The 15,696-nt window shown below is 40.2% G+C and overlaps 1 protein-coding gene across 2 annotated transcripts in view; it reads right to left on the reverse strand.

The window, feature by feature from the left end:
* LOC126187313 (transcription initiation factor TFIID subunit 4) overlaps nt 1-15,696 on the reverse strand; it is a 202,195-nt gene that overhangs the window by 89,718 nt on the left and 96,781 nt on the right. The gene's annotated exons all lie outside the window — the stretch shown is intronic.

Here is a 15,696-nt window from a genome sequence, read left to right on the forward strand (position 1 = left end):
TCTGAAGATAAATGATGTGTTGAAAATTTCAGATTTAAGTTTGAAGAAATCAGATTCGAACAAATTTTATGTAGTGGGGCATGTCAGGGGAGGGAGATTGGCATGACTAGAATTGTACCTACTGGCAAGGTAACTGACTATTCACAAAAAGTCACAAATCTCGAGTGAAAAATCTATTAATAACCTTTTTAACTACATTTCTCATGATCTTTTCTTGCCAGCTGGTCCCTAATTTTAAGACAGATTTTATAAATGCACTGATGTGTAATTGAATTACATACACATCTCCTTAACAGTGCGTAGGACCCCATTACACTTGCTGCAGGCCTCTCGCCTTCAGTATATTGTTTTCGATACAGTCTATAAAAGTCAGTGCCCAAGATGGCAGCCAACTTTTCTAATTTGAGGGATGGTAAAAACCTTGAATAGGAATTACCTTCCTTTACTCTTCACATGACAAAAGAAAGAACATGTTGGTCAGTGCAAACATGGCCTTAGTGGTTAGTGTTCAAATAATTTTATTTCTTATCCAGAAAAAAGAAAATAAATAAACTTTCTCCCAGTGCTAGTCTACTTATAAATAATGTGAGCAAAAACTGTGGCTCTTTTCATCATTGCAACACAATTCTGTACATTATAAATACAGTGCTGAATATTTGCCATGTGAATACAATGTGATCATTATTTGTGTAAATGCCATTCCATGCGTGTTTTGTCCAAACAGAATGACCAAGTCTATGGGTGCTTTATATTCTGCAAGTCACTGTTCTATTAAAGTTTGGGTGTCTCTTGTTTATGCAAAATACAGCCAAGACAGTAACACTTATTCAGTCCACCAGTGCATAGTTGAGCGGAGGTAACCCTCAGAAAGGCACATTAACAAGGCAACAGTCCAATCTGACATGTTGAAACCTGCCCTGAAATTCTTTTATACAAAAACAAACAGCTAAAGAGGTATACTGTCAAAATTTTGGCTGCAAGATGCACTGTAAGTATTTTTAAAATATATTGAAAATTGTTAAATTCATAGTCTGCCAGACAGCTGGATAAATGTGCACCCCTAATGGAGCCGTGGCATATTGCACATGTGCAACATGGCAGGCACATGTACTTGACTAATGGAACATTAGTAAACAGATAACACGACACAATACAATCATAAATTAAAGTGAATTTTTATAAATGTTAACATGGAGATGAAACTAAATTAATATTCATTGTGTTTTCTCCATCCTGCTAACAGCATCCGTCTGTTTCTTGGACATTAATTCAAATGATGTCAACCTTTCACTGGAAACTGTGGAAACTTTAGGGAGAAAGGTAATAACTGAGGATTCCCTGAAATGTGGCTCGAATAAAGACTGTGGTTCCAATAATAGTCCAGAACAAGAACACCTTCCCAGCCCAAAGAAAACATGTACAGTAATAGCTTTCAGTCACAGAAAGTATGGTGTGAATTTATTATTAAACAAAGGATAGAGGTAACACCCGAAATGGAGCATTGTGTGAAGATGGTTTCATTTAATAAAGTTTGAATGTGAACTGTGTAAATGGAAAAAAAAGCTGACATGAAGTAAGAAATGTGCACTAAAATTAAATTTGCAAAAGTGTGAAAGAAAAACTATTTGAAAGATTTAGAACTGCTCATGAGAGATGCTGCATCATTACCATACGAGATGTGGGAGACCGAACCTTATAATTGCAAGTGAAATAAAATGGTTGGTTTCCAAGGTTTTTCAATCTAATTAAGCAGATTCAACAAACCCTACAGAATAGGAAGTCAAAAAATTATGCAGTTTATTTCAGATCAACACGTAGAGGATATGACTTTAATAGGCAATACTGTAGAGAAATAAGGGGCTGACATGAAGACGATGCTTACTTTTATCCTAGAATTTGCTGGATGTGAAGACAGTCAGTCAAATTCCGCGCGAGAACTGCATGCAAATTGGACTGTAATATTTCTGGGCAAAAAGAAGACAGTTGGTTGTACAATCTATGAATGTTATGATACATTCATATACAATAATGCCACAGGTAAGTATAAATGGATTATTACTGTTTCTGAAGCTTTATAGCTACCATTAGGAACCTAAAGGCAAATTACAACCCCCAATAAAAAGAAAGGAGTGTTTAAATGCAAAAATCTTGTAATGGATGTATCAAAATCGGGAAAATACGGGAAAGAATAAATTCAAACATTTTATTCGAAACACCTTCTTACCAGTTGCACAAAATAATTCATCACTTTTATTGGATGTTTGGCCTAGATGCAATGATCTCTCTGTCCTTGAGGAGGAATACGAATAGACTGTTGACAGAATTCGGATTCCAACCGGAATAACTAATGTGACTGATCCTCTCAATAAATAATTTTTCTGGCAATGGAAAACATTTTTCAGGTAAGTATAAGGCAATATAATACCCGACAGCTCTTTGTCATTTCAGATTCATCATCATCAGAACAGCATTCTTAAACTATAAGTCATTTGTGCATTATCAGTTTACATCACCACATTTTATGAATTTGATCAACTATGCCTGGTACACAACACAATTTGTAGAAAAATGGTACCCATCCCCAATCTGTCAAAAGCAATTACTGAGAAGTGCCTAAAGGCATAAATTTTTCTTTTATCAGATGTGCCTGATGTAATGAAAATGTTTGTTTTCATTATTCAATAGACATTTCGAATCTTTGTGACTATTACAGGGAATTATTCAAAAATTATAATAAGAGCTGTGCAACAGGAATTGTTACAAAATGATGTATGTGAAACAAATCTTTCACTTCCACAAATTAAAGTCTTGACTGATGGAAGTCATCTGTAATGTAATAAATAATCAAGGTATAGTTCGAGTGTTTTTTTTAACACTCGAACTATACCTTGATTTTTTTTCTCTTCTGCTACTCAACTCTGACGCTATTACATCCTAAACAGTTTAGCTATCAACATGATCTGCAAATTATTCAAAAAATTTATGATACATGATATTTTTTGCATTGTTAACATGTTTAAAATGTGTAAGTGTGCACTCAGGATTTCTGTGCTACGCTAAGCTCTCTCGTCAAGGGCTCTTCGCTGAGTCGTGCACTAGGCAGGATGGGCTATACAAACCAGTCTTACAATCGATTCTTCATGTGGTAAAAATAAGTACCTCAACATTTTTTTGCAGATGATTTGCAGTGGATCCTAGAAGCTAAAATTCTGATACTGCATGTCTTTCGATGTAACCTTCCTGTATACAAAATTCCAGGGTAGATTTTGATATGTCGGACTGGACGATTCCCTTATGAAGCTACCCACAAGAACTGATTTGGAATGTTTTAGGGTAAAATCGAGACAGCACTACCTCCACAAGTTGTGAGTCTCCACCCATAACTGCATAGCCACATCTGTTCTTTAACAACTTTTTTTATTAGGATGGCATACAAAACAGAAGGTGACATTTAACTATTTACTTGCTTATACAGAAGTTTTCTTCTTGCTTTGTGAATAGAACGAATAAAAGTCCACCATGACAGGTAGTTTTAATGTCTTGACTTAAATTTATTATATCAGTCAGATAATGCTTCTAAAATCAAAGTGCACAGCATCTGTCATGACTTAAATTAGTGAAATAAAATACCTTCACATGCTGTATGGGAGTACAATAGAAAGTTTAAGAAACATTTGAGTACAGTAAAAAGTTTAAGAAACATTTGAGTATGTATTGCTGAATGTGTGCCCAAAAGCTGATGTACACTACACTTCCTAACTGGTCCTGTCTTGAACTGATAATGACTGCAACTCATTGCCGCATGGACTCTACTATGCAGTAACTTTGGAAGTTGTTATGATTCATGAGCAATCAACAGACGCTCGCGACTTTCAAGAGTTTGGTCAGAACTAGGATAAGACAGATGCATTTCTTTAGTCAGTATCCTGACGCCTTGGCCATTCATCTCAGAAATCATGCAAACTTATATATGCATATGCATGGTAGAACAAGTACACAGTTATCCTGAGCAAAGTACTATCTGCAAAAAAGTTGCACAAATATCCACTCATATCTTCATAGGTGCTGAGACCGGCAGCTTGTTTTAAATGTTCAGAATTTGTAAAATGTAGCTTTCACCAAACAGAAAAATAGTATCCTACGACTACTACATTAATGAGTCACAACCGGACTCAGTCAAGTAACGCAAATACCTAAGTGTAAAATTTGTGGGAATATGAAACGGAATGATCACCTAGGCTCAATCGTAGGTGAAACAAATGACAGAATTTGTTATGTTGATAGGACACTGGAATAATACATTCAGTCTACAAAGGACACTGCTTACAAAATGCTTGGGCAACACATTCTAGAATAGTGTTCAAGTGTATGCACCCCTTACCAAATAGGATTAACTGGAGATACTGAATATAATCTTCTGTTTTTTTCTTTATTTTTTCCTCCTCCTGAGAATTTGTCCCACAGTCTAACGGTATTTGCTCTCTTAGCTCTTTTTCCAGCTGACATGATCTTTTGCATCATCAGGGAGACACCAATTATTTGGAGGCCTATATACTAACAAAAATTCTTTACAGACAAATGGACAAACTGGTAGAAGCCGACCTTGGGAAAGATCAGTTTGGATTCTGTAGAAAAGTTGGAACATATGAGGCAATACTGACCCTACAACTTATCTTAGAAAATAGATTAAGGAAAGGCAAACCTACATTTCTAGCATTTGTAGACTTAGAGAAAGCTTTTGACAATGTTGACTGGAATACTCTCTTTCAAATTCTGAAGGTGGCAGGGGTAAAATACAGGGAGCGAAAGGCTGTTTACAATTTGTACAGAAACCAGATGGCAGTTATAAGAGTTAAGGGGCATAGAAGGGAAGCAGTGGTTGGGCAGGGAGAGAGACAGGGTTGTAGCCTATCCCCGATGTTATTCAACCTGTATATTGGCAAGCAGTAAAGGAAACAAAAGAAAATTTCAGAGTAGCTATTAAAATCCATGGAGAAGAAATAAAAACATGGGGTTCGCCGATGACATTGTAATTCTGTCAGAGACAGCAAAGGACCTGGAAGAGCAGCTGAACGAAATGGACAGTGTCTTGAAAGGAGGATATAAGGTGAACATCAACAAAAGCAAAACAAGGATAATGGAATGTAGTCAAATTAAATCGGGTGATGCTGAGGGAATTAGAGTAGGAAATGAGACACTTAAAGTAGTAAAGGAGTTTTGCTATTTGGGGAGAAAAATAACTGATGATGATTGAAGTAGAGAGGGTATAAAATGTAGACTGGCAATGGCAAGGAAAGAATTTGTGAACAAGAGAAATTTGTTAACAGCGAGTATAGATTTAAGTGTCTGGAAATCGTTTCTGAAAGTATTTGTATGGAGTGTGGCCATGTATGGACGTGAAACGTGGACGATAAATAGTTTAGACAAGAGAATAGAAGCTTTCAAAATGTGGTGCTACAGACGAATACTGAAGATTAGATCGGTAGATCACATAACTAATGAGGACATATTGAATAGAATTGGGGAGAAGAGAAATTTGTGGCACAACTTTATTAGAAGAAGGGACTGGTTGGTAGGACATATTCTCTGGCATCAAGGGATCACCTATTTGGTACTGGAGGGCAGTGTGGAGGGTAAAATTGTAGAGGGAGACCATGAGATGAATACACTAAACAGATTCAGAAGGATGTAGGTTGCAGTAGGTACTGGGAGATGAAGAAGCTTGCGCAGGATAGAGTAGCACGGAGAGTTGCATCAAAACAGTCTCTGGACTGAAGACCACAACAAGAACATATGGAGGGTACATACCTCAAGTTAGTGGAGATATTGAATTATATGAAGGACAGTAAAAATCATCACAAGTTTGTCACAAAAATACTGAAAAGCTTGACGTGGTTGGTGATTGAAGATAAACATTAACTATCCCATGAAAGCCTACTTACGAAGTTCCATGAACCAGTAATAAGTGACAGATAAAGGTGTATGCTACAGTCCCCACTTATCACTGCCATAGGGGCTGTGACGGCAAGGGGCATTTATGCAGTAATTCTTCACACATTTTATAAGTGAATGGAGCATGAAGGAAGCCTAATGTGTTGTGCAACAGGAAGTACCCTTTGCCGTGGTCTTCAAAATGGTATGCAGAGTATAGATGTAGATGTAAATGACCTGCTTGAAGGAATATTTTCTGGAACTGTAGACAGAGTGTACTTCTGCATCTACATCTAAATATAAAGTCTGCAAGCCACTGTAGGGAAAACTAGTTAACCATGTTCCACCTGGAGACCCAGAGAGGGAAAAACGACGGTCTATATGCTTCCATGTGAGCCCTAATTTTTCATATCTTACCTTTGTTGTCCGAAATGTACGTTAGGAGCAGTAGGTTCATGCTGCAGTCAGTTTCAAATGCCAGTTCTCTAAAATTTTCTCGACAGCGTTCCTTGAAAAAATGTCACCTTCCCTCCAGGGATTCCTATTTGAGTTCCCGAAGCATCTCCGTAACACTTGCGTCTTGTTCAAAATTACCAGTAACAAATCTAGCAGCCTGCCTCTGAATTGATTTGATGTCGTCCTTTAATCTGACCTCATGCAGATTCTAAACACTTGAGCAGTACTCAAACAAAGGTCACACTAGCATCCTAGAAGTGGTCTTCTTTACAGATGAACCGTACTTTCCTAAAATTCTAACAATACATCAAAGTTGACCATTAGCCTTCCCTCGCACAATCCTCAATGCTCATTCCATATCATACTGCTTTACAATATTACCCTCAGACACTTAACAGACCTGACTGTATCAAGCAAGACACTACTAATTCTGTATCCAAACATTACGAATTTGTTTTCCTGTTCATCTGCCTTACCTTACTTTTTTCCCATTTAGGGCTAGCTATCATTCATCACACCAACTAGGTATTTTGTCTATGTAATCTTGAATCATCCCACAGACAGTCATTTTTGAGACCTTCCTGTACGCTACATCATCGTCAGCAAACAACTGCAGACTGCTGTTGCCCACCCTGTCCGTCAGATCATTTATATATAGAAAATAGTAGCAGTCTTATCACATTTCCCTGGGGCACTACTGACAATATCCTTGTCTCTGATAAATACTTGCCATCAAGGACAACATACTGGGTTCTATATACTTATATGGATAAGGTGTCCATTCTTTCGGACATGTCTGAAAGAACAGACACCTTATCCATATAAGTATATAGTTCTGGCAATACCGTTTATGACCTTTTTCTTCTGTGTGGATGCACACACATTCCCCAAACTTTTATGGGACTTGGTAAGAATGTCTTCCATGAGTAATGAATGTTTTTGGGTGGGACACTCCGAATGTAGTGTGTAGACGTACAAGGTGAGAATGTGGGTCTCGCGGGAGGCATGCACGAGATAGTCCCTGCAGTCACGCTATCATATGTGCCCTTGGTGGCTCAGATGGATGGACCATCTGCCATGTAAGCAAGAGATCCCGGGTTCGAGTCCCGAACAGGGCATACATTTTCACTTGTCCCCGTTGATACATATCAACGCCCGTCAGCAGCTGGAGGTATTAATATAATTCTAATTTCAAACTGGGTTCTATTTCGTAAGAAGTCTTTGTGCCACGCACATATCTGGGAATCTATTCCGTATGCTTGTACCTTCATTAGAGGTATGCAGTGATGTACCATGTCAAAAGCTTTTCAGAAAACTAGAAATATGCAACCTGCCTGTTGCCCTTCATCCACAGTTTACAGTATTTCATGTGAGGGAAGGGCAATCCGAGTTTCACATGAGTGATGCTTTCTAAAACCAAGCTGAGTCATGGACATAGCTTTTTGCTCCCTAGGAAATTTATTATATTCAAATTCAGAATATGTTCTAGAATTCTGCAGCAAACTGAAGGCAAGGATATTGGTCTATAATTTTGCGGGTCTGTTCTTTTACTTTTATCCTTCTTACATACAGTGTCACAAGCGTTATTTTCCAGTTGCTTGGGATTTTGCACTGGGTGAGAGGTTCATGATGGATACAAGCTAAGTAAGAGGTCAATGCCATAGAGTACTCTTTATAAAACCAAACTGGGATTCCATCTGGATCTGGCAAGTTATTTATTTTTTTCTCAACACCAGAGATGCTTATTTCTATTGTCCTCCACACAAGAGTCTGTTGGACAGTAAGTTTGTACAATTCTTCTGCTTGAATGATTTCTTCAATGTGGAATCCTAAAACATAGGCTTTTGTTTTGCTATCTTCAATTGTCACAGGAAGAGATGGTCAACAAGTGACTGGATGGATTAGACCTGCTTAGTGTTTATAGCACCAGAATATTCTCAGGTTCTGAACCAGAGCTTTTGCTAAGGTACGATGGTGGTAACTGTATGCTTCACGCACAAATCTTTTCACAGACACAAAAGTCTCTACTAACCTTTGCCTGTCATCATTTTCGTGCTCTCTCGTGAACCGTGAATGCAACAACCTTCGCTTCCTCAGCATTTTCCAAATTTTGTTGTTAAACCATGGTGGGTCTTCACCCAGTCCTCTTATTAGGCACATACTCATCTACAGCACAATTCACAATCTGTTTATAAACTTTGCCTTTAATTCCTCTATGTTCATCATACTAGAACCAAATGATGTCAATTCTTTGTCTGAGAGAGATGCTAACAACTACCTATCTGCTCTTTCTCACAGAAACTCTCTCCCAGACTTCTTGACCGATTTATTACTTTTGTAATAACAGTCACTATGATGACATCATGATCACTAATCCTCATCTCTATACTGATGCTGTCAATAAGGTCCAGCCTGTTTTAGCTACAAGGTCCAAGATATTTCCATTGTGTGTGGGCTGCTGAAGTAACTTCTCAAGACAGTTTTCAGATGAGTGTTCAAAACTACTTCACAAGACTCTCTGTCTGTATCCCCTGCAATGAATTCATAGACATCCCAGTCTATACTCGGTAGATAAAGTCATCTCAAACTATTATTGTATGATCTGGGTGTTTATGCAATAATGACTGTAGACTTTCTTTGAATGACTCTAGAACTGTCACACTGGAATATGGCAGCGAGTAAAAAGATCGAAAAGTTGACTTAGTTTCACCTACACATGTTATATGCTACCACATAACTTCACTGTCACACTCAATTTCAACTTCAATGGAAGTGATATTTTTATCAACTACATTGAACACTTTCCCTCCTACGGCATCTAATCTGTCCTTCCGATAAATACTTCAAGAGCTTTCTACTTCAAGTTTAAGCCAGCTCTCAGTCCTCTCTGTCCCAAGAAGACTTTGAGCATGAGAACTTTCCTGGAAGGCAGTAACTTTGCGAACTCTGTATTAATACTTCAACAATTTGCTGATAAAATTCAACAGTCAACATATCTTTACTCTGAACACGGTCTGATTTCCCTATCTGTGTATCAACTGGCGGATGTTGACCAGGGAACCTCAAACTACCACCTAGCCTAAAAACCTGTCATGTGCACTCCACAAAAATTCTGTTACCTGAGTAGCTACTTCCTTTGTGTAGTGCACTCAAGACCTATAAGGGAAGCCCATAAATCCCCACCCTATAATGCAGGTCTAGAAATCTGCAGCCAAGACTGTCACAGGGTCAACAAAGTCTTTGGCTGAGACCTTCCACTAGGCTCAAAACCATCAACTCTGAAAGCAATACTGAAAACTGCAAGTTGTGCTTGCACCATGTGCACAAGGCCAGCAGCCTTCACCACCTCCACCAGCCCCCTGTATGAATTGAGGAAGGTCTCGGAACCCATGCAACAGGCATTGCCGGTGTCGACATTAGCCACAACTTGCGGGCGAGTCCACCCTGCACCCTCAATAACCACTTCTCGGATGAGACCTGCCAGCAGACACCACTAGCTTTCTTTCCAGGCCTGAATGCTATCTTCCTAAGGGGCTACATAACACACCTGACAATGGAACTCCCAATAACTAGTAAATCTCTGTCCATATCTGCCCGCTCGAATCCTGCTGAAGGAACAGCCACCTGTTCACTTGCAGGGTGAATAGGTGGGGCTACATGCCCAGCCTTCACACTGGCCCTCCATCTCGAGTAAAGAGAATGCATCACCACGTGTCACTCATCCTGCTGTGGATGGCAGATCCACTGCCTTGGGTACACTAGGAGATGCCCTGGCAGCAGAGCCCGTGGGTGAAACAAGTGATACCTGCGGTGCCCCATGTGACGCACCAGATTCCTCAACCAATGCTACACCCCAAGACAGCAGCCTGAAGGCAGCTGATTGTAGCCAAACCTACATTCAACTGTTTGCGAACTGCAACCAGCTCCTCCTGCATCCACACACAGTATGCACACATCGGACCCATCCTAGCAACACTAGCTGAAGCAAATAAAGGCTGACACACCCAGATATGCAACTTGCAACTTGTTACCCCCCCGACGTTTCACTAATGGGCACTGAACTGTGTATCTGGTTGTTTAGGAGAAATGACAACTGGACTACAAATGGTTCAAACGGCTCTGAGCACTATGGGACTTAACATCTTAGGTCATCAGTCCCCTAGAACTTAGAACTACTTAAACCTAACTAACCTAAGGACATCACACACATCCATGCCCGAGACAGGATTCGAACCTGCGACCGTAGCAGTCTCGCAGTTCTGGACTGCAGCGCCTAGAACCGCACGGCCACCACGGCCGGCTCAACTGGACTACAGACTGCCTGAATTTACGTCTGATTAAACGTCTTAAATATAAAAACACAGACTAAATTTGAGCAATATATACTACTAACAAGGGAACCTCCCCATTGCACCCCCCTCAGATTTAGTTATAAGTTGGCACAGTGGATAGGCCTTGAAAAACTGTACACAGATCAATCGACAAAACAGGAAGAAGTTCTGTGGAACTATGAAAAAAATAAGCAAAATATACAAACTGAGTAGTCCATGCGCAAGATAGGCAACTACAAGGATAATGTGAGCTCACGAGCGCCATGGTCCCGTGGTTAGTGTGAGCAGCTGCGGACCGAGAGGTCCTTGGTTCAAGTCTTCCCTCGAGAGAAAAGTTTATTTCTTTTATTTTCGTAAAGTTATCAAGTCTTCCCTCGAGAGAAAAGATTTTTCTTTTATTTTCGCAAAGTTATAATCTGCCCGTTCGTTCATTGACGTCTCTGTTCACTGTAATAAGTTTAGTGTCTGTGTCTTGCAACCGCACCGCAAAACCGTGCGATTAGTAGACGAAAGGACGTGCCTCTCCAATGGGAACCGAAAACATTTGATCACAAGGTCATAGGTCAACCGATTCCTCCACAGGAAAACACGTCTGATATATTCTATACGACACTGGTGACGGCATGTGCGTCACATGACAGGAATATGTTATCGACCCACCTAACTTGTACACTTGGCAAATGGGTAAAAAGATTCTTCTACCTTGCCCGATTTAGGTTTTCTTGTGGATGTGATAATCACTCCCAAAAAAGTGACGGACAGATAATAACTGTCTGAAAATAAAAAATTAAACTTTTCACTCGAGGAAAGACTTCAACCAAGGACCTCTCGTTCCGCAGTTGCTCACGCTAACCACGGGACCACTGCACTCCTAAGCTTGCATTGTCCTTGAAGTGGCTTATCATGTGCATGCTCTGCTCAGTTTGTATATTTTGCTTATTTTTTTCACAGCTCCACACAACTTCTTCCTGTTTTCTCGATTGATCTGTGAACAGTTTTTCAAGGCCTATCCACTGTGCCAACTTATAACTAAATCTGAGGGGGGTGCGATGGGGAGGTTCCCTTGTAAGAAAACACTTACAAAACACGAGATTAAACCTTTTAAATACAAAAACACACACAAAATTTACGTAATATATACTACAAACGAAGGAAACTCCCCCACCCCACCACCACCAGATTTAGTAGAGCATTATGGTTAAGTGCTTACGGTGTTGGACTGCTAAGCGGGCGAGCTGTGTTCAAAACTCTTTCATGCCTATTTATTTATTTATTTTATTTTTTTCACTGTTCGCTTTATTGAAATTTGTGTCTGTATTGTCGTGTGATGTCCATTTGCAACAGCGAAGTGTACAGCAGGGACCTATAATGACAGTTGATTCTGTGCAACTACTCTATTAGCAGCCGAAAAAGGGAGTGACTTTCAAATGGGAACCACAAACATTTGATGACAAGGTGACAAGTCAACTGATGCCACCACCAGAAAATATGTCTGGTGTGTCATAGATGGCATCATTTACAGTACATGTGTCATGTAACAGAATCACTTATCAACACACCTAATCTGTAAGACTGGTGAGTGGGTGAGATATGCCTCCTTGCCCGATACAGGTGTTTGTATGAATGTGAATATGATCAATCCCAAGGAAATCATGAAAACACTATAGTTTGTCACATAAGCTGCAATAAATGAACACAATAGTTTCACAATCACACAGATTCTCTGTGTTCTGTCAAAACATATGTTTTTAACGTTTTTGAAGTTGCATTCCATTTTGGACATCTTGACTCCTGAATTTCTTTGTTGTAACATAGTTCACACCTGTTTATTTGTTGTCTTCATTTCTGTGAGACGTCTATGTCGTATCTCACCTGCTCTCAGTATTCATCACATTTACTTGTGACGGTAACATATTCTTACCACGTGACTCATATTCTATAACCAATGTGTAGTATGACTCAGAAAGAAAACAAACATTTCAATAACCAGACAGACAGTTCATAATGTTGTGGGAGAGAAAAAAATGAATGGCGTGAGGGTGCTTTGAATATGACTTACCCGCTTGGCAGTTCAACAACACGACCCTTTACCTAGGATGCCATTGCTGTTTTAGGCTGCTCTTTATTGCACTTGTTCTTAGACTGTTCACCGTTTCTATTTTTCCTTTTTTTCTTCACAGGTCAGTACACCTTTTTCCTATTTTCATGCCTGATCTGGGGGGGGGGGGGGGGGGGGGGCAATGGGGTGCTTCCTTGTAAGAAAAGGCAGGAAAGACTAAAGAGATAACTTGCTGTCCTGGAGATGTGCTACAGACAACAGCTGGAGCCGCACTTCAAGAAAGTGAAGTACACTGGTCCAATCAGTTGTTGGGAAAGCACACTTGGCCAATTAGATGACAGTGGATACCACTAAACAACACAATGAATCCAAATAGGAAGGATGATATATTTAGGTTTAACGTCTCATAATCCACAAACTCATTACAAGCTGGCAATACACTGAGAAGGAAGTTGACCTCTTGCTTTCCAAAGAAACCATCCTGGTACTCAACTTAAGCAATTCTGAGAACCGTATTCGATGTTGAAGATGATTTGAAACTACTCCCAAATGTAAGCCTGTATATGAAGATTTAACGTGCATGTCCACTGCTGAGCACCTATTGCTGAAGAACAGTAACTAGACCAAAAATCGTACATAGAGTGCCACAAGAGAAGACACATAAGGCCTTCAATGACAAGAGAGTGAAATAAACCCCCCTAAAGTCCTTACCATTTCTATAACGATTTAAATCATTATTGATACAGTTGAAGGTTTTTCAAAACATCTATTATGATGGATGGTATTAACACTAATGTAATATTTTGTTCTTGTGGAAAATATGATCTGTTGTTCCTTTCTCAGATTTATGCTTTCTTCATAATTTCTTAGCTCTTCAGTTGTATCACAACTTGCAGTTCAAATAAAAGAATAAGCCTTTCTGGAAAGTAAAATTATTTAAAATGACTGTTGACTACCTATTATCACAAACACTTTAGGATTAAAGGAGACCACTCATCAAAAAGCACAAGCATTGAGTTGTCAACAGGCACACTAAAAAGTGTGTGCACCCATCAACAACTCAACACTACTGCTTTGTGGTAAGCGAACTCAACGCTTCAGCTTTGGAGTGAGTGGTCTCTCTTAATCCTGAAGCACTCACATTCTATAAGAACTTTCCCTCAGCATTTACCACAAACACATTTTTTAATATAATATTATCATATGGCATTTTTACTGAAATCATTGTTACAACTGCTATATTTCCCAAAATTGTCTCAAATCACTTTACTTCCCTGCCACGTAGGTCCTGAATGTGAATAATGTGTGGTAGGTGCACTTTTGTTGTAACACAAGGGCTAGGCAAACTCCAGTGGAATGAATTTGTAGAAAGTGCTGATAGAATTTAAATGCTTGAGGATTAAAAGAACCACACAACAAAAAGCAGAAGAGCTGAGTCGAGCACACACATAAAGGAAGAAAACCTGCTAACTTTTGGAGTAATCCTTTTCTGAGCTAGAGTATACACACACAGGAAAAAGCATGTGCACATATACACACACCTATACTCCCACATGGCACCAGCTGAAGGCACAATGTTGCATTTTGGCAGGTGGTCAGGTTGTGTGAGATGGGGTAGGTAGTGAGAGAGGCAGATAGCAGGGAGAGGGTTTGGGGGTGAGTGGTTCACAGCTTGGTGAGAGGCAGTTTATTTTCCAGCTAGGAATGAGGGAGGGAAAGGTCACAGGAGCACGCACTAGACATGTGATGCAAAGTTGTTGCAGCCAGAGGGAAGCAGTATATGCAAATAGATGTCAGGTAGTGAATTTGGGAGGGGGTGACGGGGCAGAGGAAGGGGAACTTGTTGGGTGGAAAGTGTGGGGATATTGGTCAATTACACAAGTGAAGGATGTGTTGCAAGGATAACTCCCCTTTGTGTATTACAGAGAAGCTGGTGATAGAGGGAAGGATATAAATGGCAGGGGTTGTGAAGCGGCCACTGATATTCGGCATTTTGTGCCATTGGTTGGTTAATACTGTTCTTGACAATGGTTTGGCAGTGGCCATTCATCCTTGTGGGCAACTGGCTAGTAGCCATATTGACACAAAAAGCTGTGCACTGTTTGCAGGAGAGTTATTATATGGCATGGCTGCTTTCACAGGGGGCCCGGCCCTCGATAGGGTAGGATAGGCCTGTGACAGGACTGGAGTAGGAAGTGCTGAGTGGGTGGTTGGGCAGGTTCTTGCCCCTTGGTCTTCCACAGAGGTATGATACCTGTGGCAAGGGGTCAGGAGTGAGGAGGCATAGGGGTAGACTAGGATGTTGTGTAATGTGGGTGGGTAGTGGACTCTGATTATCTGTCACCATGCCCTGAAATAAGGGAAATCCCACCAAAGATTCTTCCCACCCCTCCTAAAGTGGAGTTCTGTCACCCAACCAACCTACACAACATCTTAGTCCACCTGTATGCCACCCCACTCCCAACCTCTTTCCTCAGGAATCATATCACTGAGAAAGACCCAGGTTTAAGACCTGCCCAATCTACCCAACCAGCACTTCCTTTTCCAGTCTTGTCACAGGCTTATCCCATCAGAGGCTGGGCCACCAGTGAAAGCAGCCGTGTCATACATCAGCTCTGCTGCGATCATTGCATGGCTTTTTTTTTACTGATATTACTACCAATCAGCTGTCCACTAGGACAAACAGCCACTGCCAAACTGTGGTCAGGAGCAAAGTAGACCACCCTGTGGCACAATATGCAGCTGAGCATAATAATCTCAATTTCAATGGCTGCTTCACAACCAGGGTCATCTGGATCCTTCCCTCAACAATCAATCTCTCTTAACTAAGCATGGGAGTTATCCTTGCAACACATCCTTTGCTCCTGCAATTGTCCTGATCTAAATCTCCAATCCCAATGGTTTTCCATTCATCTGTCC

The sequence above is a fragment of the Schistocerca cancellata genome, chromosome 1 (assembly GCF_023864275.1).
Source record: "Schistocerca cancellata isolate TAMUIC-IGC-003103 chromosome 1, iqSchCanc2.1, whole genome shotgun sequence".
NCBI classification, from domain to species: domain Eukaryota; kingdom Metazoa; phylum Arthropoda; class Insecta; order Orthoptera; family Acrididae; genus Schistocerca; species Schistocerca cancellata.